At 46.4% G+C, this 26,305-nt stretch overlaps 1 protein-coding gene across 4 annotated transcripts in view; it reads left to right on the top strand.

Annotated features, from left to right (window-relative positions):
- The window catches only part of LOC143943350 (uncharacterized), a 649,830-nt gene that overhangs the window by 514,280 nt on the left and 109,245 nt on the right, over positions 1 to 26,305 (top strand). For 3 of the 4 annotated variants that reach the window (XR_013264925.1, XR_013264918.1, XR_013264919.1), the window contains 2 exons: positions 13,844 to 13,971; positions 14,066 to 14,189. The gene's annotated coding sequence lies outside the window, so the exon portion shown is untranslated. Of the gene's footprint in view, positions 1 to 13,843; positions 14,190 to 26,305 lie in introns of all 4 variants that reach the window. The other variant, XR_013264921.1, reaches the window with a different exon arrangement.

Below are 26,305 nucleotides of genomic sequence, written 5' to 3'. Positions count from 1 at the left end.
AATAATCCCACGCGACCCTGTCGAAGGCCTTCTCCGCATCAGTAGACAGGAGAAGGCCCTCGAGTCCCAATCTGTGGCAGTGGTATGTCAAGTTCAGGGCCTTAGTCACATTATCTCTGGCTTCCCTCCCCGGCATGAACCCAACCTGCTCTGGACCGATTATGTGGGGTAGAAAGGGGCGTAGGCGATTTGCAATTATCTTGGCTAAAATTTTCAAATCTAAGTTGAGAAGGGAAATGGGCCTGTAACTTGCACACTCCGACGGGTCCTTGCCTGGCTTAGGGAGCACTGTGATATGTGCCCCTAAGAACGTGGTGGGAATTTGGTGGGGGTCCATAAGAAAGTTAAGTGTTTTTAAAAGTGGGGCTTCCAAAATGGTCACAAACGTCTTATAATAAAGAGCCGACAGCCCATCAGGTCCTGGGCTCTTTCCGGGCTTGAGATTTTTGACGGTATTCAATAGCTCCTCTGAGGAAATCGGTCGCTCTAGAGACTCTGCATCCTCAGGAGAGAGCGAGGGGAGGCCACTCTGCTGCAAATAATCCTGAATAATTTGAGTCCTGTCTCCCCCCAACTCCCCAGGTTTGTGTTGGTGGGGAATGTCATAGAGTTTTGAATAAAAATGGTGGAAACTCTCCGCTATCTCATCCGTTCTGTTTGTTAATGGGCCGTCTACGGTTTTAATCGCCATAATATTGTTAGCTAAGGAGGCCTCTTTTAACGCCCTAGCCAAAAATTTCCCCCCCTTGTCTCCGTGTTCGTAATACATTTTGTGCTTAAGGAAGAGTGCGCGTTTACTGCTAGCTTCCAAGATATCTCGGAGCTCGCCACGTGTCGCCATAAGTTCTTGTGCTTTTTGAGAGTCCAGGGATTGTTTATGCTGGGCTTCCAAACCGGCAATTTTGGCTGAAAGGGTCTTAATCCGTTTTTCTGCTTCCCTCTTGCGGATAACCCCTGCTCTGATGAGCTCCCCCCTCATCACGCACTTATGTGCTTCCCAAATTGTTAGGGGGGAGAGACCATCAGAGCTATTCTCAGAAAAATAGTGGCGTAGAACATCAGTTAGTTTTGGTAGTAATTCAATATCTAATAACAAGGAAGAATTCAAACGCCACATGCATGGCTTCGGCCTGCGATCCGCATGCTCGATAAAGAGGGAAGTTGGAGCATGGTCCGAGAGTGATTGGATACCTATGTGCGCCTCACGTAACACCGGTAAATCTTTTTGCGTAATAAAAATGTAGTCGATGCGCGCATATTTATTATGGGGGGCTGAGTAGCAAGTAAAATCTTTACCGGACGGGTTTAAGGTGCGCCACGAATCCACCAACGTCACAGAGTGCAAAAGATTCTTGATACGTTTCAAAGTACCATAGGTCACACTGGATTTGCCAGTAGACGTATCTTGGGAGGGGTTGAGTGGTATATTGAAATCCCCTCCAAGCAAGACACCTCCCTCTGCAAAACTTTTGAGTTCCTCAATAAGGTGTCTGCAAAAAGTTATGTGGGCCCTATTTGGGAAATAGACGTTAGCTAACGTCAACGGAACCGTTCCCCAAGTCCCCTTCAAGAACAGGTACCTACCGTCAGGATCCACTAGCTGCTGAGTGACCTCGAAACCCGCCGCTTTATGCAGCAAAATCGTGACTACCTTGGTCTTAGCTAAAGGGTTTGTGGCATGATATGCCTTGGGAAAATTTTTATGCCTTAGAATAGGAATTTTAGTGGATTGGAAATGCGTTTCTTGTAAAAATACGAACATAGGTTTTACCTTATTAAGTTCTCTGAGCAAGGAAGAGCGCTTCTCCGGGGTGTTCAGACCTCAGATGTTGTGAGATATCAGGGTAGGACCGTGGCCCAGCCCTGAGTACGCCATTGCGCAGACACACCACCCTTTCCTCACAGCCTTGCAACCTGTAAGAAAAAGAAACAGAAAAGGGGGAAAAGGCGGAGAAAGAAAAGATCAGGGGAGGGGTAAGGGGGAAGGGAAAAAATGTGGGGAGAGGGGAATCTAGCCCGTGGGTTCGGGCTGTATAATGGGGGAAAGAGATCAAGAATCTGCCTGCAGTACGCAAGACTGCAAGCTTTGTAGTAGGATAAGAGCAGTATCTGTGTCGCAATCGTGGCACGACACTACTCACCTGCGGGGTAGGTGGGAGGAACTCTGAGCAGAGGATGCTAGGATACTTCTGAACTATATGCAATCTGCTACGTGTACAAAAATAACCAAACTAAGTTCCATATAGGAGAGCTAGAGTCAGAAGGCCCCGCAGTCCAACAATTCTAAGAAGAAAGCACGTGTAATAGTTCCTTGGCAGTATAAAAACAGGACTATATTAAATACAAATGTTGCATAAAACAATGAACGGTTCGATACAGGATAAGGGCTAAAATATCGACCAGGGGTGTAGACAAGCTTCAGGCTGAGTCTCAATAGGCAGTCAATCAGCTGCTCGGCCTATAAATGTAAGGCCACAGCCATCCTGAGGAAAAAAGCAAAATGAAATAAGTAAAAAACAAAAACCCACATATAACCTCCAGGTAACAGTCCAGCCATCCCGAGATCTGCGAGCGGGGAGAGAAGGAGGGAACCAACTAGGCGATAACATAACATTGGTGAGAGTCCTCATCTCAACAGGGGAATAAAACAGCAAAAACATCAATAGCCATGTAATGCCTACAGTGTAGGGAAGCAAGATCCGTCCTTCTGAGTTGAGCAGGTTGCTCAGGGGCAGTCACGGTGTCTAGGAGGGTGAACCGAAAGGGACGAGCGGCTCGAGCCTAGGCCTCCGGATTTTCCCACTTTGCTTCTCTTAGGCGGAGGTTTAGCAGGGGATGAGTGGGGCGTGCCCACCGGACTGCGATCCATCGGAGGAAGCCTGAACTCCGCATACCAGTCTGGTAGCTCCGTGTACGGAATGTTTAGGGCATTGCAAAAGTCTGACAGCTCCTCCGGCATCCGCAAAACAAATTGCCTCCCATCCAGCGTGGCCTGCAAGGCAAAAGGGAATCGCCACTTGTAAACAATCCCCTTGTTCCTGAGTGCCTCCAGAAGCGGGCGCAAAGCCCGCCTGTTGCGCAAGGTGATAGGGGACAAGTCCTGAAATAGGGAGATCTCACTATCATTAAAGAACACATGGTCATTTTTCCGTGCTTGGTTTAGAATCACTTCCTTCAATGGGAAGCTTTGGAGGCAGCAGACAATATCCCTGGGGGGTGTGGAATCCGAAGGCTTCACTCTCAGGGCCCTGTGCGCTCTCACCAAATCTATAGGGGTAGCAATCGGGTTCTCCAACAGATTGTTAAAAATCGATCTCAGGGCGGAAGGGATTTGTTCAGGGCCCACTGACTCCGGGACCCCCTCACCCTAAGGTTGCTCCTCCTGCCTCTATTGTCGAGGTCTTCTAAATGGCGGTTGATTTCAATCAAGTGGGCAGAGTGGGATGCAGCGGTGGCTTCCAGCCTAACTATAGCTCTGTCTCTCCTGCCCTCTGCCCTCTCCATAGCGGTCATCTTTTCAGTCAGTGACAATAGATCCGCTTTTAAGTCAGTGATTGCAGAAAAGAGAGTGGTTTTGATGTCTGTGGCAATGGAGGTCATATCCCCTAATGTGAGGGGGTGATTGGGGTGCCCCGTTCCGCTTACCGCGTCCTCCGCCGCTGACTGGGACCCGTCACTGAGTTCTTCCTCCTCGCCTCGTGCCAGCGCCATCTTGGTCGGCGTGTTGCGGCCTGAGCGGGTCTGAGTGGCGAAAATGTCCTGGATGCTACGGGTGCATGAAGGAGCAGAGGGCCGGCACGATCGTGTCCCCGTGTTGTGGCGCCCTGATTTGCTCATTTTCAGCTGTGGTACTGCCAAGGAAAAGGCTACAGGACTGCGGGTCTCCCGGAGCTCTGGGTTCAGGCAGCCATTCTCCGCGCGCGCCAAGCCACCTACAAATAATTATTATAAGCTCTATGAGTTCATCCTCTCAGTCTGCTGCAGAGTGTTCCAGCTTGCATTTAAACTGGCCAGTCTGTATGTAGCTTCTGACAGGCTGTGCAAGGAGCCCCGTATCTCTGGAACCATAGATGATGGCAGCCCCATATTTTAACCAGTGCTGGAGTGGATCTTTAGCTACCTACCCCCCATGGGGGGTCTCTGTGACTCCTGATCGCCGAGCTACAATCCTCAAAGTCGATCTTTTTTTTTTTTATATTGATATTTTTTTTTTTTTTTGGGCAAATGGGCCTATCTTGAGAAAGGGGCCTGGAGCTGCAGCTCCAATAGCCCCTATGTTAATCCGGCCCTGGTCATTTACCCAAGGATATGGTATCAATGGCAAGTAGTTGCAGAACTGTCAGCTTTGTTTTTCATCTAGAATTGCTTTTCTCCATCAGCAACATATTTATCTCAAGCAGCAAATAATCCAATAGTATATAGCAATCCATTTACCTTTAGCTGCATATAGTTTCCCCCCTGCAGTGTATATACTGTACTTCCAGGAGAATATGTACTTTTATTTTTATAATTATAGTGTGATTTTTTTTAAAGTGACACTAAAGGGTATTATTTTTTTCTGAAAATAAAAAATATATTACATTTACCTGCTTACTGTCTCCTGTAGTATCTTTGCATTTTCTTACCCTCTCTTGTAGTAGGTCCGCAGTCTCTGACCCTCTCTTGTATATCATGTCTGCAGTCTCTGACCACCTCCTGTAGTAGGTCTGCAGTCTCTGACCCTCTCTGACTGAATCTCTGACCCTCTCTTGTATGCCTGCAGTCTCTGACCATCTCCTGTAGTATGTATGAATGAATGAAATATTTGTATAGCGCACAATGCAAACTGAATCGCCTCTAGGCGCTGTCTGCAGTCTGGCCATCTCCTGTGGTATGTCTGCATTCTCTGACCCTCTCTTGTAGTACAGCGGAGAAAAAGTATTTGATTCCCTGCTGTGTTTGCCCACTGACAAAGAAATGAATAGTATTATAATTTTAATGGTAAGTTTATTTTAACAGTGAGGCCGCGTACACACGGGCGGACTGTTCGCCCAACTTTGTCCGCTGAACAGTGTTTGGGCGGACAGTCCGCTCGTGTGTGGGCTTTCAGCGGACAGTTTCAGCGGACAGTTGGACGGACAAGGTTTTTCGGAATTTCCGAAAAACTGTCCGCTGAAACCTTGTTTGAGCCAACAGTCCGCCCGTGTGTAGGCTTGTTCGTCAAACAAAGTTGCGCGCATGCTCAGAAAGGATTTTCACGCCGAAAGCTATAATGCAGTGTATAGGACGTCGTATTTTCCGTCCCGTCGTACGTGCCGTTCACGTCATCGCGCACGGTTTCAGCAAACTGTTCGTCCGTCGTGTGTGGCCATGTCCGTCCATGCTAAGTTTGAGCGGACTGTTTGCCGAAACTGTTGGACGGACAAAGTTGGGCGAACAGTCCGCGCGTGTGTACGCGGCCTGAGAGACAGAATAACAACAAAAATATCCAGAAAAAAACATTAAAAAAAAAAAAGTTATACATTGATTTGCATTTTAATGAGTGACATTTTAATGAGCATTTTAAAGTATTTGAACCCCAATCGGTCAGCAAGATTTCTGGTAACAAGCTGAGATTAGGAGAGTTCTCTTAAAGGGAGTGCTCCCATCTCAGCTTGTTACCTGTATAAAAGATACCTGTCCACAGAACCAATCGATCAGTCAGATTCCAATCTCTTCAGCATGGCCAAGACCAAAGAGCTGTCCAAGTATGTCAGGGACAATATTGTAGATCTACACAAGGCTGGAATAGGCTACAAAACCATTGCCAAGCAGCTTGGTGAGAGAGTGACAACAGTTGGTGCGATTTTTTCGAGAATGGAAGAAACACAAAATAACTATCATTCTCCCTTGGTCTGGGGATCCATGCAAGATCTCTCCTTGCAGAGTTTCAATGATCATTCGAATAGTGAGGAATCGCAGCTCAGAACTACATGGGAAAATCTTGTCAATGATCTCAGGGCAGCTGGGACAATATTCACCAAGAAAACAATTGGTAATACACTACAGTGGGAAGGACTGAAATCCTGCAGTGCCTGCAAGGTCCCCCTGTTCAAGAAAGAACTTGTACAGGCCCGTATGAAGTTTGCTAATAAACATCTAAATTATTCAGATTAGAACTGGTTGAACGTGTTGTGGTCAGATGAGACCAACATCAAGCTTTTGGCATCAACTCAACGTGCCGTGTTTGAAGGAGGAGGAGGAATGCTGCTTATGACCCCAAGAACACCATCCCTACCGTCAAATAGGGATGAGCTGAACACCCCCCGGTTCGGTTCGTACCAGAACATTCCAACAGACCAAAAATTTGTGCAAACTTTAGAACCCCATTGAAGTCTATGGGACTCGAACATTCAAAATAAAAAGTGCTAATTGTAATGGCTAATATGCAAGATATTGTCCTAAAAAGGGTTTGAGGACATGGCTCCTGCCCCAGGGGACATGTGTCAATGCCTAAAATGTTTTTAAAAACTGAAGTTTTTTCGAGAGCAGTGATTTTAATGACGATTAAAGCGAAAGAAAAGTGAAATATTTCTTTAAATATCGTGCCTGGGGGGTGTCTATAGTATGCCTGTGAAGTGCCACGTGTTTCCCGTGTTTAGAACAGTCCCTGCACAAAATTACATTTAACGGAAAAAAAAGTAATTTAAAACTGCTTGCTGTTTTAATGTAATATCTGGTTCTGGCAATATGGATCACAATCATTGAGACAAATGGCATAGGTAGCCCCCCCCCGCCCATTACCAGCCCCTTTTGGTCTTGTACGGATATTAAGGGGAACCCCGTACCCATATAAAAAAAAGGAAAGGCGTGGGGCCCCCAGGCCCTATATAATCAGAACAGGAGTATACAGGCGGTACAAACAAGACAGGGACTGTGTAGGTTTGTTGTCTTAAGTAGAATCTGTTTGCAATTTTGAACTGGTACATTTTTAAAGTGTAGCTCCAGTCAAAAAATCTATTTTTAAGCTTATTGGAAAACATAGGGAAGGGTTATCATAGGGTTGTCTCCCTCCGTTTGCAAGTAGGAGACGTTTGTAAGTTGGATGTTTGAAAGTAGGGACCTGCCCTATATGCTCTGCAGAAATGGCGTAACAAGGTGTTGGTGTTACCACAACACTGTAATCCCTCAAAGTGACTCTTGGTGGGCGCTGGAGCGCCCCTTGCTGTGAACGTTTATATCAAGAATTTTAATTGCATGCCGTTGCTGAACAGTGGTAGAAAAATTGGGCCTTTGGTGGTTGTGGTGGTGGTGCTGGTGGCACAACACTATAGGTCCTCACAGTTACTCTCGGTGGGAACAGGAACAGGCCCTGCTGTGAAATATTATATCAAGAATTGTAATTACACACCCCTGTTAAACAGGGCTGAAAAATTGGGCCTTAGGCACTGCTTGCTGGTCCCACAACACTGCAACCTCTCCCAGATACTCTAGTTGGAGTGCATCAAAAATTGTATTACATGCCCCTGTTAAACAGGGGCTGAAAAATTGGGCCTATACACTGCAACCTCTACCATATACTCTAGTTCGAGTCCATGAATGAGCCCTTCTGCAAAGCATTGCATCAAAAATTTTAATTACACGCCCCTGTTAAACAGGGGCTGAAAAATTGGGCCTTAGGCACTGGTGCTGGTGCCACGACACTGCAACTTCTCCCATATACTCTATTTGTAGTGCAGGAATGAGTACTGCTGCAAAGCATTGCATCAAAAATTGTAATTACACGCCCCTGTTAAACGGGGGCTGAAAAGTTGGGCTGGTGGCATCACCCATAACCAAAAATGTTCTTCCAAGATATCAGCGGAGGAGGAAGAGGATAGACAGTCAACATAACAGGACAGTCACTCAGCATCAGCATAGGCAGTCTTGAAGGGATGTGATATTTCAAAAAAAAATTGTTCGGTTACATCAGCTTCAGGTGCTTGGTAGCTGGTGGTGATCCAAGACTGATTCATCTTTATGAAGGTCAGTCGATCAACTGAGTTGGTGGACAGGTGCACCCTGTGATCGGTTACAAAGCCACCAGCAGCACTGAAGGTGCGTTCCAAAAGAACGCTGGATGCAGGACAGGCCAGTAGCTCAATTGCATACTGTGCAAGCTCTGGCCAGTGATCCATCCTCAAGACCCAGTAACCCAGAGGATTTTCGGTGGGAAAGGTGTCCAAGTCTGACCCTAGGTATTCCCCTAGGTATTCCTGCAACATGTTAATCAGATGCTGGCGATGGTTGTTGGAACTGATCATACCTTGGGGATGCGGACTAAAAAATTGTCTGAACGCATCGGTCAGACGGCCACCTTCTGACCGAAGCCTCAGCAACACGTTGCCCAGGACCAGGAGTTTGTAACCTCCCAGTCTCTGGGAACGCGTTGTACAGACCTTTCTGCAAGGCCTCCCGGAGATGTCTCATCCTCTGCTCCCTCTGCAATGGCAAGATAAGGTCGGCAACCTTACGCTTGTACTGTGGATCAAGGAGAGTGGCCAGCCAGTAATGGTCCCTCTCCTTGATCCGAAAAATACGAGGATCCTTCTGCAGGCTTTGCAGGATCAGGGAGGCCATGCAGCATAGGTTAGCTGAGGCATTTGGTCCGGAGTCCTCTGGGTCACTAAGGACAACATGATCCGCAGCTACCTCCTCCCAGCCACGTACAAGTCCACTGGTTTCTTGGGACTGTAAATCATCCCTACAAGACTGCTGATGCTGAGTGCCAGGCTCCACCTCCATGCTGACACAATCATCCTCATCCTCATCCTCCTCCTCGTCCTCTTTCCGTGTGATGGGTGGGACAGCAGGAACCCTGTCTGGATAAAGGGGCCTTGAGAGGCAAGGAAGTCCTCCTCTTTCTGCCTCAAGTGCCCTGTCCATTATTCCACGCAGCGTATGCTCCAACAGGTGGACAAGAGGTACAGTGTCACTGATGCATGCACTGTCACTGCTCACCATCCTTGAGGCCTCCTCAAATGGTGACAAGACAGTGCATGCATCCCTGATCATGCCCCACTGGCGTGGTGAGAAAAAACTGAGCTCCCCTGACCCTGTACTGGTGCCGTAGTCGCACAGGTACTCTTTGATGGTCCTCTGCTACGTGTCCAGCCGCTGCAGCATGGCCAACGTTGAGTTCCACCTGGTAGACATGTCACATATAAGGCGGTTCTTGGGCAGGTTCAACTCCTTTTGGAGTTCAGCCAGCCGAGCACTGGCATTAAATGATCGGCGGAAATGCACACAGACTTTCCTGGCCTGCTTCAGGACATCCTGTAAGCCCGGGTACCTGCCCAAGAACCTGCACCACCAGGTTAAGGACGTGAGCCACACAGGGCACATGGGTCAGTTGTCCCTGTTGGAGGGCGGAGAGGAGGTTGGTGCCATTGTCGCAAACCACCAATCCTGGCTTAACCTGGCATGGCGTCAACCACCTCTCGGCCTGCCCCTGCAGAGCTGACAAAATATCTGCCCCGGTGTGGCTCCTGTCCCCCAAACAAACCAGCGCAAGCACGGCATGGCATCGTTTTGCCTGCGTACTTGCTTACGGAGAACCGCTGGTTCCGAGGTCAGAGCACTGGAAGAAGCCATGGAGGAAGAAGAAGAGGAGGGGGTGGAGGAGAGAGGTGTGTCACAACCAGTAGTAGCATTTTGGAGGCGTGGTGGCGGAACAATCTCCAACACTACTGCACCTTGTCCTGCATCCTTCCCAGCTGCCAGAAGAGTGACCCAATGGGCCGTGAAAGACAGGTAACGTCCCTGTCCATGCCTGCTGGACCATGAGTCAGCGGTAATATGCACCGCTGACCGCCCTGTCCAGTGAGGCAAGGACATTGCCTTCCACATGCCGGTAGAGAGCCGGAATCGCCTTCCGTGAGAAAAAGTGGCGTTTGGGGACCTGCCACTGAGGAACCGCACATTGCACAAACTCACGGAAGGGTGCCGAGCCTACCAACTGAAAAGGCAGCAGTTGAAGTGTGGATGGCTGTGAGTGAACTTCTTTCTACGGCCAGCAGCTGGGGCAGGGAAATTTGCCTGCTACAATCGGACGTGGGTGTACTGCTAGCAGAGTGCCCGCAAGCACTTGGCTGTGACACACCTAATTCTACACCTTCATTCCTCTCCGTGCAGGTTTCAGAGAGGACTGAAGGTCTAGTGGGGTTGGAGATCCCAGCTGATGAGGAGCAAGGAGAGGTCTGCTTTGTTCTTTGGTGTGAGTCTTTAAGGTAAGCTTGCCAACGAGCTGCATGGCTGGTCAACATATGTCTGGTCAAGCATGCGGTGCCCAAGCGGCTGATGTTTTGGTCACGCGAGATATGCTTGAGACATATGTTGCAAATAGTAGTGGTGCGATCTGATGCACTAGTCACAAGAAAGGCCCACACCAAGGAACTTTTAGAATAACACGCAGAGACAGCGTCTTGCACAGGCGGAGCTCTGCGGTGTGATTCAGTCGTGTGCTGCCCCTAAGCTGGCCCCCGGAGTGCATCCTGCCTCGGAGATGTGCCTCCTCCTCCTCTCTCCTACTACGCACCCACGTGGAGTCAGTGCCCTCTTCATCCTCTCCCTCTTCATCACTCGAGCAAACCTGGCAGTATGCTGCAGCTTGTGGAACATGACTGCTAGATTGCTGTCCTTCTTGAGCATCCCCTCTCTCTTCCTCTAGCTGAGTATCATCATCAGAGCCTACAAAACACTGGGCATCCTTCTGGAGCATGTACCCAACACTGTGCTCAAACAGTTCGGGGGACTCCTCAGGAGGACATGGTGGGTCTAGGGAAGGAGTCACTGATGATGACATTGAGACGAGGGAAGAGGATGCGTTGGCAGCTGCTTTTTGAGTACCCTGAGCCTGGGTGAGTGAGGATGAGGAGGATGAAGAGGGCTTGGTCATCCACTCTACCAAGTCGTCGGCATGATGTGGCTCAATACATCCTGCTGCTGAAAATAAGGACAAGTGTGTCCCATGGCCACATGCTGATGACGATGCACCATGTCCACGACCAGCACTGTTGTCTCTAGACACAGAGCCTGCTTGCCCTCTTTTATTGGCTCGTGCCTGTCTGCCTCTCCTTGTTGGCCTTCAAGACATGGTAATGCCCTGCAGGGAGATGGGAAAACCAGCAATTGGGTAGTGTATATTGTGCTGGAGGCACACAACACCAACTAACTCCTGCAGATCCTTTATTATAGAACACCAGCAATTAAAGGGTAGATACCAGTGTATACTGTGCTGTGCTGGAGGCACACAACACCAACTAACTCTTGCAGATGGCTCAATTAGAGAACAGCAATATAAGTAGCCACAGGTGTATACTGCGCTGGAGGCACACAACACCCACTAACTCCTGCAGATGGCTCAATTAGAGAAGAGCAATATAGGTAGCTATAGGGGTATATACTGCGCTGGAAGCACACAACACCCACTAACTCCTGCAGATGGCTCAATTAGAGAAGAGCAATATAGGTAGCTACAGGTGTATACTGCGCTGGAGGCACACAGACAACACCCACTAACTCGTGCAGATGGCTCAATTAGAGAACAGCAATACAGGTAGCTACAGGTGTATACTGCGCTGAAGGCACACAGACAACACCCACTAACTCCTGCAGATGACTCAATTAGAGAACAGCAATATAGGTAGCTACAGGTGTATACTGCGCTGGAGGCACACAACACCAACTAACTCCTGCAGATGGCTCAATTAGAGAACAGCAATATAGGTAGATACAGGTATATACTGCGCTGGAAGCACACAACACCCACTAACTCCTACAGATGGCTCAATTAGAGAAGAGCAATATAGGTAGCTACAGGTGTATACTGCGCTGAAGGCACACAGACAACACCCACTAACTCCTGCAGATGACTCAATTAGAGAACAGCAGTATAGGTAGATACAGGTGTATACTGCGCTGAAGGCACACAGACAACACCCACTAACTCCTGCAGACGCTGGAACACTACACAAGGCCGCCGCGCCGGCGGCCTTATATAGTGTGGGGCGTGTACTACACAGAGTGAGCTATAATTGGCCTTGTGGCTCATGGCTCTCCTCGCTGCTGGTGCTGTGATTGGCCAAGCATGCGGGGTCACAGTGCATGCTTGGCCAATCATGAGCCAGCAAAGAACTGTGATGGCGCAGTGCATTGTGGGCCGTGAGCACCACACGAATGGCCCACAGAGTTCTGGCTTCGCCGAACGGGCAAACAGCCGGTGTTCAAGTCAAACATGCATTCGCCTCGAACACCAAGCTCATCCCTACCGTCAAACATGGAAGTGGAAACATTATGCTTGGAGGGTGTTTTTATTCTAAGGGGACAAGACAACTTCACTGTATCGAGGGGACAAATGACGTGGCCATGTACCGTCAAATCATGGGTGAAAACCTCCTTCCCTCAGCCAGGGCATTGAAAATGGGTTGTGGATGAGTATTCCAGCATGACAATGACCCAAAACATGCACGCAAGGCAACAAAGGAGTGGCTCAAGAAGAAGCACATTAAGGTCCTGAAGTGGCATAGTTAGTCTCCAGACCTTAATCCCATAGAAAATATGTGGAAGGAGCTGAGGGTTCGAGTTACTAAACGTCAACCTCGAAACCTTAATGACTTGGAGAAGCTCTGCAAAGAGGAGTGGGACAAAATCCTTCCTGAGATGTGTGCAACCTGGTGGCCACCTACAAGAAACGTCTGATCTGCGATTGCCAACAAGGGTTTTGCCACCAAGTACTAAGTCATGTTTTGCAAAGGGGCCAAATATTTATTACACTCATTAGAATGCAAATCAATTTATATCTTTTTGGAAATGTGTTTTTCTGGATTTTTTTTGTTGTTGTTCTCACTATTAAAATAAACCTACCATTAAAATTATGGACTGATAATTTCTTTGTCAGTAGGCAAACTTACAAAATCAGCAGGGGATCAAATACTTTTTCCCTCTCTTTTAGTATGTCTGCATTCTCTGACCCTGATCTGCAGTATTTTGGGAAAGCCAGGAGCTCCCCTTTAAGTTGTTGTCTGCTGTGTTTAGACTTTGCTACATGCAGTGAGTGTTGTCTTTTTTTTTTTTTTAAATAACAGATAAAATAAATAAATGTAGTTCTTCTGACTGCTTACATTTTTTTGATGAAAACCATGGGCAGTAATCATGATGTGTCTTGGAATCGAATCAAATCGTTGACATGATAATCGTAATCGAATCGTGAGACCATTGAAGATTCGCACCAATACAGACACATTTAGCCCTTCCAAGGTAGGCTGATGAATGGAAGGTTCCCAGAAACACACCCCTGCATGGCATCTAGACTCATGGCTTTTTTTTTTACAGCAGTCGGTGTTGGTTTCCCAAAAGGCTTCACAGTCTCTCTATTACAGATGACTTCCCTGTTTTTCCTGGCCAGAGCTGCTTGGGACTCTGCCAACTTACTTTACAGCTTGATCCCGTTACACTGTTCCATACAATAGTAGAAGACCACATTTGTGGGTTCACTAGCTTTGAGTGTTTCTACTTAATAAATCCTACTGTTTTTAATACTACACTTACTGTTTTTTTTGTGTTGTTTTTTATCTTTACATGTACCTGGAGTCATAGTAGCCATGTGTCTAGTGTCTGTTTGGGCTACCTGTGTCCATTGATTTCTTTTTGTAATTGCCAGGATCACTCTCTGTTTAATAGTTGATGTTTATTCACTGCTGAATGGTCACTGACAGAAAGCTATAGGTGGTATTTTGTATAATATTAACTTACTTTTGATCACTGTGTTTCTTACCGTTTTGGGGCGGAGCACATGTGTTTTGGTGTATTATTACTGTTGGGGATTAATACAGTGTCTTTTCCACAGAAGTTGCTGAGCATGAATAACTACAGAAGAGCGTCTTTCTGAATGCTGTAAATGAAGAAAAGGGGAAGAAAGACCAGCCTTTCTACCGAGGAGTCCATTAGACCATAATGAAACAGTGCTGCTCCCAGGTAATCCATCATCCCAACACAAAGCTGTCGGCTCCTGCCCACTGCAGAGGTTCACACTGTAAATGCAGATATACTGGCTTTTTTCTTGCTACAGACTTCTCGTGGAGCATGGTTGTCTTTGTATTAGTGGTACAAAGCGAGTTGGACAGAAATGCTGCCTGTCATGCCAACAGACTGACAATTATTCTGATTACCTTCTTTCAAAATTTGCATCATAGGTCTGTATATTCATATTTAGCACTATATTATCTTTATCTTCATTTTTTTTTTCTGTGTTTTACTGTACTTGTACTTACATAATGCAGTTTTAGTTGCATGTTTGGTTGTATATAAGGGGTTTTACGGCATGTACCTTAAAGAAAATTCTGAATTGTTTCTAAAGAGTGGTATTTCTGTGGTGTGTTTTTTTTTTTTTCTGTGTGCTGACATTGTGGAGCATATAAATATAGGGATTTCGGAAATCTTACAAAAATATATGTAACTGCTATATGAAAGATAAATCCTACACATGAAACCTATGACACATATTGTGCTGTTTTGTAATACTTGATAAATAATCAGAAAATTAAAGTTGCTGAAAAAGGATTTGTGGGAGGAACATGTAGGTTTAATTGTGTTTCTTGTACCCATGTTTATTTTGGATTGGTGATTGTAATATGATGCATTTTGGGATCCTCAGATCATTTAGGATCTATTTATTAAATCTATATAGTGAATACATGAATGGGACTCTAATTTCAGCACTTGAGATCATACACTTCAGATCATAAAAACCATAAGTGTTTTTTGTGAGCATTATTTCTAAAATTACGCATAGACCACATCCACATTTGGAATAAAAATAGGTTTGTGTACCATAAGATGCAATATACAATCACTGACCACATTAGTTAGCATTTTAAATTGTATTTAAATTAAACGATTACAGGATTTGGCAAGACAGCATCTGCGCACGACCAAAGTAATCAGCAATTCTGATATAATTGTAGTCGGTTGTCTTTACACTACATGCAGCATAAGAATAAACATTATGTCACAAGCAAAGCATACAGTAAGCATATACATATTAGTATATAAATAACACATTTGATTAAAGTATGCTTAAATCAACATCATTAAAAACTATTAATAAATGCTTTATTGCTTGCTGTTCATACTCACTCAGTCACTATAGGATTCATTTTCTGTATTCTGCATAAAATCTGTTTAATCCTGCTGTCCGGACTCCCCTTTCTGTCCATGTCCCCACTGCAGTTGGGGATTTTGCATAGCTGTGTTGGATGCTAGTGCACATGCTCAGTTTTCAGTGTATTCTACCCTTTTAGCATTTTCTTCCTATCATATCTGAGCAGCCCATGTGAAAAGAGTCACAATATAGTATACTGTACACAGTGGTAAATGGCTGTCCACTCCCTCCCTCCTCCTCCATGCCCACTAACCCACAAAACACAATGGGGGTGGGTTATTACATTTTGATGGAGGCTTCACCGCCTTGTTATTCTAAGACATAGGCTCCAGGGGTGTGACACAGCCTGTGACTGGCAGAAATCTGCCCACACCATGTTATTGCAAAAAAATAAAATAAATATTTGATTTCAGATATATATTTGAAAATGTAAAACCGTTTATTGGTATTTATTTTTACTATGTATGCACTTTAATACAGGGCACTTTCACCCCCTTCCTGCCCAGGGCAATTTTCAGCTTTCAGTGCTGTCGCACTTTGAATTACAATTGCGAGGTCATGCAACACTGTATCCATATGAAATTTGCATAATTTTTTTTCACACAAATAGATCTTTCTTTTGGTGGTATTTAATCACCACTAGTTTTTTTATTTTTTTATCAATAAACAAGTTTTTCTTTGTTTCTGTTGTAACATTTCTCTTATATTCACAGACCAACACAGCTCCTCTCTTAGCCATTGGGTTGTTTGCCCTATTACTAGGAGATACTAGGCATTAGTTGTAACACAACACTCAGAACTCTTAGTTCCGTCCAGGGGGCGGCCCCTTGGGCAACAACCCTCCAGTCTGCCCAACAGACCTCAGTTTTATTTTGCCTAGTGATGGAGAAGGACCTAGGAACCCTGCAGGCCCATCGGTCCGTGCTTTTTTATGCAGAAGCTTGGCTTTTTGCGCAAGATGAATAATTCTGCGATCTGCTATCAACAGCCGCCTGGGTGACAGGCTGGATACCCTTATCCTTGTAGTCTCCCCAGTCTGGCCCTCGAGCGTGTGCAGGCCGCAGCTACGCGCTTGGCAAGCCACAACGAAACCTCAGCTCAAGAGGTGGTCGGTGAACTTTTATGCTCTGGGGCCAACATATGACCGGCTACTGATGTTTGCGTCATAGTGGGCCGAGGCCAGCAGCCACCCTGTACTGATCAGTGAGTGGGTCTGTAATGTCTCCCAGCTCTTCAGGACTGGTAAGTACAGCTCTCCCTGCCTTGGTGGGGCTGAGCAGCTGAGCATTCCCTGGGAGGTCGATTCGGGTGTCCCTCACCTCCCTCTCTTCTCTCCCGGTCCCTATCTTCCCTCCCCCTCCTCCTTGGGGGGATGCTGCATGTGGCTGCTGAGTGGTGTGTGTGTGTGCATATACAGGGGCTCTCTGGTGGGCTCTCACCTGCGATGGGAGGCTGGCTGTCTAGCGGTGTCCTGGGTCCTGTGTTTTATGTCCCTGGAAAGTGCCTGTGAGGGTTGTCTGGTATGGCGCTGTGTTCTCTGCCATCGTTTTTCCTTTCTGTACCTCATGGAGCTGCTGGCAGCCATTTTAGGTGTGGGCCAGGGCAGCATGCCTTCCTGAGCTTCAGCGGCCATTTTCCTAGTGATCTCCTATTCAGGACACTGGCGGACATTTTCTGGAAGCCTGAACACGTTTTTCAGTGTTCTCTAGAGCTCATGTGCTCTCACAGCCATTTTCCCTGTGTTTTCTGTATTTGTATTGGATGCTGGGTGGCCATTTTGTCGAAGCCTGCACACATTTCAGAGCGCTAATTACAGCGGCTGCCACCGACACAGCTTTTGTTTCCTCTGCACCTGGGAACACACAGGGACTACAGGCAATACTTGTGGGACAGCGCAGAACTCCTCAGGGCGGTGAGTCCGGCGGGAAAGAGCCCCTCAGCCAGCGACAGCAAGGAGGGTGGGACTGTCACTGTCCTAAGTCCCCATTGGGTGGCAGACTGGGTAGGGTCAGCATGGCTTCAGAAACTGGTTTTTCTTCCCCCAAAATCCAGGCAATTGCAACCGGGTCACCTGCACAGTGCCCATGGACACCCTGACAGCAATCCTCAATTTGCTCGTTGTCAAGATGGAGGCTGTGCGTGGGAATAAAGGTGCACTAAAGCGGCTCCGCGCACATCCTCTGGGGAGAGCTCTGACGCAGACTCGGCTCCTGCTGAGGCTGGTGAGGCTGGTGACCCCTGCTCTGTCTTGTCAGATGGAGCTGACTAGGACCGTTCGGACAGTGAGGATGAATCCTCTGTGCACAACAAAGTGCTTGTTGGAGCACTTATCACAGCTGTGCGTGATACCCTGAAGATTCAGGAGCCAGCGGATCCCTCTGCTGATGTACCGGTCCCTTTTGGGTCCCGCAAGCCAGCACGTTCACCTAAGGTGTTCCCGTATCTGAATTATTTTGACAAGTTCATTTACAAGGAATTGGGTCACCCGCAACGGACCTTTTCGGTCTCCAAATACATGGCGGTGCGTTAACCTTTTGAAGAGAGCCTTCTTAAAAAATGGTTGGCTCCTCTGGTCGTGGACCCCCCAGTATCCAGGTTAACTAAAGTAACCACGATCCTGGTTGAGGGGACTCCTGCATTCAAGGAGTCCATGGACAGGAAGGCCGAGGCAGTGGCTCGTTCCCTGTTTACGGTTGTGGGGTCAGCCGTGCGACCAGTACTGACATCCGCACTTGTGTCGCAGACACTGACTGAGTGGGCAAAATGCAATTTGCATCGCGAATTGGGAGAGCAACAGGCTTCTCCTGTCTGCTTGAAACTAGCAGACCAACTAGTGCAAGGCCTTAAGTATGTCTGCGACGCAGCCCTGGATACTCTCCCTCTGTTATCCAGGGCTTCAGTGTCAGCTGTGGTGCTGAGGCGCCTGATTTGGCTAAAATGCTGGTCTGCTGAACAGGCATCCAAAAAAGCACTGACGGATCTTCCCTTCCTTGGCAACCGGCTCTCTGGAGCCTCTTTGGATGACATTATTAAAAATGCCACCAGTGGTTACTCCCAAAAGCCTGGAAGGCTAAGGAGCCATGCCATAAGCAAGGGCCCTCTTTTTTCCCTCACAAATGACTTTTTTGTCCGCCCGGAGCTTTTGTTTGCCCCCACCCATGTCTCAGGTGGGGGTTTGCCTTCGGGAGTTTGCAGTCCAGTGGTCCTCTCGGTTATCCGACCAATGGGTCTGCAATCTGATTTCCACAGGCTACAAGATAGAGTTTCTCTCTTGGCCGCCAAACAGATTCTTCCCCTCCAGCATACCCGTATCCCCGGCTCACCGGGAGGCCCTCTTGGGGGCAGTAAGGGACCTGCTGAATCGTGGGGTGATTGTACTGGTTCCGGAATCGGAACGCTTCCAGGGATTCTACTCAAATCTGTGGTTCCCAAGAAGGAAGGAGTACGTCCAATCTTGGACCTAAAAGTCCTCAATCACTTTGTAAAAGTGCAGAGGTTTAGAATGGAATCAGTTCACTCAGTAGTCGCTGCACTCCATCAAGGGGACTCCCTGGCATCCTTAGACATTCAGGATGCATACCTGCACATACCCATATTCAGCATCAAAAATTTCTGCGGTTTGCAGTCGGGGAAGCCCAGTACCAGTTTGTGGCTCTTCCTTTTGGTCTGGCATCAGCCCCCCAAGTCTTTACCAAGGTATTGGCTCCGCTTTTGGTGTTGCTACGGCAACGTGGAATCGCGATCGTGGGGTACCTAGACGATCTCTACCTGAGGGCATCTTCCACCTCAGAATTAGAGGAGGATGTGGCGATCACCATGCAGACCCTGCAACAATTTGGGTGGCTGTTGAACCTAAAGATCGTACTGACCCAGCATCTGGAGTACCTAGTCTTGCTGCTGAACTCCATGGAAACGAGAGTGTTTTTCCCCTTCAGACAAACTGCAGACTCTCAGATCCACGGTAAAACTGCTTATGAACCGCAAGTGGTCGTCGCTCTGCTTTGCATGCGAGTACTTGGTCTCATGGTAGCCTTCTTTGAGGCAGTACCTTATTCCCAGTTCCACACCAGAGTCCTGCAGAAGGAGATTGAAAAATGGGACACATCTCAGTTTTCCCTGGATCGACAGATCCAGGTGAACCAGTCAGACAGTCAGAGACTCACTGATCTGGTGGTTAAGGTCCCCGGTGATTCATTCAGGAAAATCATTCCTACTTCTGAAGTGGACAGTGATCACAACGGATGCCAGTCTATCCGGCTGGGGTGGAGTGATGGGGGTTCAGTCGGCTCAGGGCCTCTGGTCAACGGAAGAATCCAATTTGCCATCAATCTGCTCGAATTGAGAGCGATCAGGCTGTGCCTCTCCACATGGCCGATGAGACTGCAAGGACGTCGGATCAGGATCCAGTCAGACAACGCCACTGCGGTGGCATATGTCAATCATCAAGGGGGAACAAGAAGCTCAGCCGCTGTACAAGAGGTCACTCATATACTTCGGTGGGCAGAGCGACACATACCGGCCCTGTCGGCCATTTACATCTCCGGAGTGGAGAACTGGCAGGCGGACTATCTGAGTCGACAAATGCTGGAACCAGGAGAATGGGCATTGCATCCAAAGATATTCAGGTTACTGACACCAGACATGGATCTTCTGGCCTCCCGTCTCAATCGGAAGGTGCCAAAATTCGTGGCCAGGACAAGAGATCCGTGGGCAAGCGTGTCAAGCTGATCTACGCCTTTCCTCCACTAAAACTGTTACCACTCCTGCTTCGCAGAGTGGAAGCCGAGGGGATCCCAGTAATACTGGTGGCCCCAGATTGGCCTCAGCGTCCTTGGTACGCAGACCTGGTGCATCTGGTCGTAGACGCTCCCTCCCGATTCTCCATCCTTCTTTACCATCGCTGGCTTTAACGGCATGGCTATTGAGAGCCAGGTGTTGAGGAACCGGGGTCTGTCAGACTCGGTGATCCCAACTATGTTAAAGGCACGAAAATCTTCTTCCTGGAAGATATACCATCGTACCTGGAAGGCCTACATCTCCATGTATGAGGAGAAAGGATGGCTTCTGCACTCCTTTTCTATATCAAGGATCCTGCTGTTTCATCAGCAAGGAGTAGACCAGAAATTGGCGTTAAGTACCATTAAGGGGCAAATTTCAGACTTGGCTGTCTTTTTTTAGCGACCCCTGGCGTCTCACTAATTAGTGAGTACCTTCGTTCAGGGGGTACGACATGTAGTCCCTCCGGTGCGTCCACCATTACCCCCATGGAATTTGAACCTGGTGTTGTCGGCGCTTCAAAAAACGCTGTTCAAAATATCAGGGAGATTCCCTTGTTGACTCTATCCCAGAAAGTGGTCTTTCTAGTGGCCATCACATCGGCCAGGAGGGTTTCAGAACTGGCGGCATTGTCTTGCAAGTCTCCCTATCTGGTTATCCACAAGGATAAGGTGGTCTTTCCTACCGAAAGTGGTCTCGGCTTTTCATATCAATGAGGACATTGCATTACCATCTCTGTGTCCTAAGCCGAAGCACCTAAGGAGGTGGCCCTTCACGCTCTGGACGTGGTTTGGGATCTGAAAGTGTATTTGTCTGCAACGGCTCCCTTTCGGAAGTCGGACTCACTGTTTGTTTTGGTGGCTGGTCTAAAGAAAGGCATGGCAGTCTCGTCCGCCACCATTTCCAGGTGGATCAGACAGATTGTAATACAAGCCTACGCCTTGAAGGGGCAGGTGCCCCCCTTTCCGGTCACGGGCCACTCCACAAAGGCAATCAGAACATCTTGGGCCTTCCAACTCCAAGTGTCTGTCGCTCAGGTGTGTAAAGCGGCAACCTGGTCGTCTGTCTGCAGGTTTACCAAGTTCTACAAGGTAGACGTCAGTGCATCGGCTGATGGCTGTTTTGGCCGCAAAGTTTTACAGGCAGCCGTATAGTTGCAATTGAATATGCAATATATATATTTCCTTTTTTCCTGTTTTTTCGATAAAAACACAGTACTGTTAAGTTAATGCACTGTTGCATTACATTCTTCAGTTTTTGGTGCGGCTATGGGTAGTCACTCCTGTTGAGGGTACCCTGGTATTTGTGGTGGTTTTTCCACGCACTGTTGTTTTTTGTGGGTAAAGTTTCACTAGTTCCCACTTGCCATGGTGGATGAAGTTGCTATGCTGTTTTTCCCACCCCTCATTTGGCACTGCTTGGGGACGTCCCAATGGCTAAGAGAAGAGCTGTGTTGGTTGGTGAATATAAGAGAAAACAGTTTTTTTTGTACTCACCGTAAAATCCTTTTCTCTGTAATTCACCGACCGACACAGCACACCCCACCCTCCTTTTTCTCTTTACGTTATACTGCTTGTTGACGTACTGAGGTCTGTTGGGCAGACTGGAGGGTTGTTGCCCAAGGGACCGCCCCCCTGGGCAGAACTAAGAGCTCTGAGTGTTGTGTTACAACTAATGCCTAGTATCTCATAGTAATAGGGCAAACAACCCAATAGCTAAGAGAGGAGCTATGCTGGTCGCTGAATTACAGAGAAAATGATTTTACGGTGAGTACAAAAAATCCTATTTTTGCAAAAAAAAATCTTTCTTCATAAATTTAGGCCAAAATTTCAAATGTATTCAGCTACACTTCTTTGAAAATTTGAAAATAACCCAAATCAGTGTTTATTATTTAGTCTGTAAGAAAGTTCTATAGAGTTAGCAAACGATACTATACTAAACTGTACTGTATATCAGAAAATTGATCAATCCTGAAAATGCCAGGGCAGTACAAACATCCCCCAAATGACCACTTTTTGGAAAGTAGACAGTTAAAGTTGTGTATATGTTGAATGGTGTTGCGCTCCACAATTAATGAAATTAAATACATTTATAGATATAAATGTATATATCAATATAGAATACACAGATTGTTATAAAATAGCAGCTAGCAATTTCAAATAGTGAATAAGTGCCAACTAAGTAGTCTCCAATCACATGCAATATGACAATTGGATCCTCTTAGACTAAAGTGCATCCAGTGACAATAAACAGTAAAGTGCATCCAGTGCCAATAAAGGTAACCAAACTAAGCTATTTGCAATAAGATCCAAAAAATATATGATTCAATCCAAAAAGTGAGTTATAAGGAAGAACAATATAAAAAAATAAAGAATATACAAAATAAGAATAAAAATTGTGTATTAACGAATATTAACAAAACAATGAATAATCAATATCCAATAAAGTGCAGCAGGGTCATTAATATCTAATAGCAGTGGCAGTGTCTCTTTCTATAACAGAAACATTGGTCCCTATTTAAACATGCACTATGTGAATCCACTCTGTGTCATAAACATATAATGACTCTGTGAACAGAAAGCACAGTTCCACCGGTGATCTCGTGAATCCTCAACCAATCGGTGTCCACACACTAGGTGCAATGACTACCTTACCTCACTGCTGTAAGGTAAACAGTAGATATTACTTCCAGCAACCAGATGGTATAGGTAATATAGGTGGTCCCTTCTAGGTGCTCAGCCATAAACCATCACTCATGTCCATAGGAGAAAAGAAGGAGCTCCAATAGTGAAGTATGTAATTAAAATCAAACTTTATTCTAAAAGGACATAGTCCTGGGTATTCACATTTAGACATGCAATATATAGGCAAAACAAAAGCAAAACGACAGCATCAAACGAACGGACTCCACGTTCGTACTCCGGACATCACTTCCGGTACCCTCCTAGTCCAATCCTACGCGTATCGTCACTTGGACATGTGACTTCATCAGGGAATAGACTATAGGAGGAAAACTAACACTTAAATAGTAACTGTGAAACGCGGCCATTTTCTTGTAGTCCGCTACATATCATAGCGCTAATGGCCATAAACAGCAAACGCTAATGGCCATAAACAGCAAACGCGGCCATCTTCCTGTAGCTCATATGGTAAACCTGACTGGCGGCCATTTTCCTGTAGTCTGCTGCATAGCGCTGTGCAGCGGACTATATATATGTGGATTCACATAGTGCATGCTTAAATACAGACTGATTTTTCTGTTATAGAAAGAGACACTGCCACTGCTATTGGATATTAATGACCCTGCTGCACTTTATTGGATATTGATTATTCATTGTTTTGTTAATATTCGTTAATACACAATTTTTATTCTTATTTTGTATATTCTTTATTTTTTTATATTGTTCTTCACTATAACGCACTTTTTGGATTGAATCATATATTTTTTGGATCTTATTGCAAATAGCTTAGTTTGGTTACCTTTATTGGCACTGGATGCACTTTTCTGTTTATTGTCACTGGATGCACTTTAGTCTAAGCCCTTGTACACACGATCAGAGATTCCGCTGACCAAATCCGTCTGAGTTATTCCGACGGATTCATTCCGGACCCGGTCCGGAAGTGATGTTGCATACACACGGTCGGAACCAAGTTGTCTGAGTTTGCGGTTGCCAAGAACGCGGTGACGTAAGCCATGTATGGCGGGACTAGAAAAGGGAAGTTCAGCACCACGTCCGGCACCCTTTGGGCTCCTTCTGCTGATCTCGTGTTAGTAGAAGTTTGGTGAGAGACGATTCGTGCTTTTCAGATTAGTGATTCAGATCGCTAATGCTCTTCGGTTTGTGCTTGTGTGTGCATATCTGATAATCAGTGCGTGCATTCAGTAAGTATTTGTTTCTCATTGTGGACTATATCTTGGTATAGTACGCTTTGAAAGGCATTTCTTATTGTCTGCTTGCTTCTGTTATTCAGGTCATTCTTTCAGGCCTTGCTGTTTATCGGGCTTTCTGTTGTCCGTTCTGACGAGCCCACCGTTTTGAAACCATGTTTCGTCTACGTACTTGTCGTAGAGTTTGTGCTGTGCAGGGGCTTCGTGTTGGGGTTGTTACTTTGACACAAGCCCGGTCCATGAACAGGGACGGGAGGCGTTTGTGGACCAAGAATTGGTTGCGCCAGCATGACCAGTTCTCACACATGCCTTTGCTCCGTGAGATCCTGGAGAATAATCCTGATGATTTCAGGAATTATCTACGGATGACGGACCCCGTTTTTCACCATCTGCTGGCTTTACTGACCCCTTAGATCACCAGGCAGGATACCTGCATGCGGCAAGCCATCACTCCGGAGCAGAGGCTCGTCGCCACGTTGCGCTACTTGGCGACAGGGAGAAGCCTTCAGGACCTCAAGTTCTCTACAGGCATCTCCCCCCAGGCTCTGGGGATCATTATTCCAGAGACCTGTTCTGCCATCATTCAGGTCCTGCAGAAGGACTATATGAAGGTAAGTTTTATCCTTTAACATCACATTCTATGTATTTCATGATTGCTAATGTCTTGCATTTCTTTCCTCATTCCCTAATTACCATCATTGCAATATGCTCTAATTCATATACTCTGCCCCTTTGTCCTCAGGCATATTTGCCTCACTGACTTCCCCACCATGCTCTTCTTGGCCCATAAAACTATAGTCTAGTCACTTACCAATGTCTTTTGTCAGCTCCATAGTATTGTTTTCCCCTAAACACCCCCTATAATGTCTACAAATGTGATGTGTGTGCTTCAATTCATGCAGAGTCACTTTTTAAAATTTTTGGGGTTGTGCCAAACTCATTAGGAACCCCCCTCCCCCCAACTGCTAGCTCAGCTGATAGCAATCCTCTCTCTGATGACTTTACCAAACCCAATACACACTATACCTACCTTTTTGATGATCACATTTATGGATGAATTCACCTAAGCATGTAGTGCAAGGGCCTGCCTCAATACTTTCAAATGCTATTTTTATTTTGTTTTTTCACCTATTAATTATCTTGATATGTAATAGCAGAATGTCAAAATCTGCTTCCATTTTGGTTTCTTTTTGGTATTATGACACTTCTTACCTGTCCGGTGGGCTGCCAATACTATTTTAACTACAAGGGGTTTAATAGTATCGTGATGTTGGCGACATATGAGTTTTTGTATGTGGATGTGGGGCAAAATGGACAGATGTCGGATGGTGGAGTCTTTGCACGGACGGAGTTCTACTGGCGTCTCCAGAGTGGCAGTCTGGGCTTGCCACCCCCAGAAGAGAATCAGGAAGGACTCCCGTTCTTCTTCGTCGCGGATGAGGTGTTTGCCCTGGCGAACCATCTGATGCGGCCTTTCCCGATGAGGACCCTCGCCCCAGACCAGAGGATTTTTAATTTCCGCCTGTCCAGAGCCCGAAGAGTGGTGGAGAACACTTTTGGTATACTGGCCAGCCGGTTCCGCCTTTTTCTTACGCCTATTCACATGGCAGAATACAAACTGAATCACATAGTGCTGGCATGCTGTGTTCTGCACAATTTTCTGCGAACTATGCGGTCTCAGTTGGCCAACAAGAAGCAGACTTGCTGGAAAATGAAGAAACCTCACGGGTCTTGAACCTGCTCATCCTGGCTTGCCCCCCCAAAGTGCCCGTGAGGTTAGATCACAATATATGGACTACTTTGTGGGTAGGGGGGGCCATTGATATGCCAGACAATGCCTGAGAGGCATTTTCAAAATAAATTTTACTTTGAAACTCCTTCATTCACTGCTTGGCTTGGTTTTAGGTGTCTCCTAGGTATATTTATGTTTTTTCAAGTTGTGATTTTTTCAAAAACAGTGCAAACCCAAGTTCTGAGCGAGATGAGGGGACAGTCTCTTCTTCAGATAAGCTTATTATGTTGTGGGTCTGCTACACACACACCTTGTTTTTGGTAACTAATGTATGTAGTGCATTAATGACCACAATTGTGCTCATTTTCAGCATCATGGCAGGAAAATGGCATGATTATACAAATTTACACCTCACTGTGGGTGTTTTTTACTAAAGGCACATCCACTATGCACTACAAGTGCACTGCAAAAGTACACCTGAAACTGCACTTGGAGTGCAAAGTGGAGTTGCCTTTAGTAAATAACACCCATTCTCACCGCAAACTAAAATTTTACTCCAAATACATGTTTGGCGCAATGAAAAAGAAAGCCACACATTGTTGATAATTAAACTTTTTAATCCAAGCACATTCACATATGCGTTTAGAAATGGTTTTTACAACAAAACAAGAAATTGTGTGTGTCAAAAACAGACTTTCAGCTAATTTTTGTTTACTTGGTGTTTTTGTGTAAACAGGCATGTATCAAAGTG

This window comes from Lithobates pipiens, unplaced genomic scaffold (genome assembly GCF_037356315.1).
Source record: "Lithobates pipiens isolate NorthernLeopardFrog02 unplaced genomic scaffold, aLitPip1_a1.2 Scaffold_30, whole genome shotgun sequence".
Classification (NCBI taxonomy): domain Eukaryota; kingdom Metazoa; phylum Chordata; class Amphibia; order Anura; family Ranidae; genus Lithobates; species Lithobates pipiens.
This window is presented reverse-complemented; position numbering and strand designations above follow the sequence as displayed.